Source organism: Odocoileus virginianus, chromosome 2 (assembly GCF_023699985.2).
Source record: "Odocoileus virginianus isolate 20LAN1187 ecotype Illinois chromosome 2, Ovbor_1.2, whole genome shotgun sequence".
NCBI lineage: Eukaryota > Metazoa > Chordata > Mammalia > Artiodactyla > Cervidae > Odocoileus > Odocoileus virginianus.
Window position 1 is genome coordinate 44413178 of NC_069675.1, and position 1649 is coordinate 44414826.

The following is a 1649-nucleotide window of genomic DNA, read 5'->3' on the forward strand; positions in this document are numbered from 1 at the left end:
ATGGCTGGGGCTTCACTGGTGGCTCAGTTGGCAAAGAATCCGCGTGCGATGCAGGAGATGCAGGCTCCATTCCTGACGATCCCCTGGAGAAGGGAACGGCTACCCACTCCAGTATTCTTGCCTGGGAAATTTCATGGACAGAGGACCCTGGCGGTTCACAGTTCATGGGGTCGAGAAGAGTCCAGCATGACTGAGCGCGCGCACACACACACACACACACACACACACACACAAGATGGTTGATATAAACTTTGTTATGCTTCATATTTTTGGAAGTAAAGTGCAGAATTTTTTGAGGTCTGGGCTGTAGCATTCTGGAATGTTCAGAGAACCATTCCTAATGGTACCAGAAGGGGCTAAGCCATGGACCTGGCGGAGAGCATTGACAGGTGAATCTGTGAATCCTGTCTGTGCCAAGTGACCCCTGAGGATGTGGAAGCAGAGACACAGCTCTTTCTATTCCCGAGAAGACATTATTAGTAACAATGACATAAATATTTATTTAACACTTGAAATCAGGATCTACAGCACTGTTTCCACTGAAACTGAGCAATGTTTTCCATAATTAGGACTTTCCTAAGTGACGTTTGGGTGGCTTTTTGTGCTGTCAAACTGAGCAACAGATGGTGGAGAATGTCTTCCTTCTGAGCCCCCTCTTGGGACCTGGGTCATTCCGACTGATGGAATCAGAAAGCTTGGACTTGAATCTCATCCGCCTCTAGTGTTTCCTGGACAAATCCCAGAAGCTGCATCATCTTCTAAGTTGTTTTTAGCATAGACTTTGTAGAAGAAAAGGTCGACGTCCTGGTTTATACTTCCTCACTCCCAAATGCACTGATCTGAAGTACTTTCTTTGGCTCACATCTTTTGCATTTATACATACAAACATACTTTTTTTTTTTTTTTTTTGCCTAAATGAGGTCACAGTTAGTTATATTATTTTCTTTTAAAAAGCAACCTTACTAAAATTATAATTTACATACAGTAAACGTTCATTTTTAAAAGATTTTTTTGATGTGGCCCATTTTTAGAGTCTCCCAGGTGGTGCTAGTGGTAAAGAACCCGCCTGCCATGCAGGAGATGTAAGAGACACGGGGTCAGTCCCTGGGTTGGATAGGTTCCCTGGAGGAGGAAATGGCAACCTGCTCCAGTATTCTTGCCTGGAGAATCCCACAGACAGAAGAGCCTGGGGGTTGCAAAGAGTTGGACACCATGGAAGTGACTTAGCACACATTGAATTTGTTACAAAATTGTTTCTGTTTTATGTTCTGGTTTTTCAGTTGTGAGGTATGTGGAATCTTAGCTCCCTGACCAGTGATTGAACCCTTACTCCCTGCACTGGAAGGCAAAGTCTTAACCACAGAACCACCAGTTCAGTTCAGCTCAGTCGCTCAGTCGTGTCCGACTTTTTGCGACCCCATGAATTGCAGCACGCCAGGCCTCCATGTCCATCAACTACTCCCGGAGTTTACTCAAACTCATGTCCATCGAGTCAGTGATGCCATCCAACCATCTCATCCTCTGCCATCCCCTTCTCCTCCTGCCGCCAATCCCTCCCAGCATCAGGGTCTTTTCCAATGAGTCCCTTCTTTGCATCAGGTGGCCAAAGTATTGGAGTTTCAGCTTCAGCATCAGTTCTTCCAATGAAC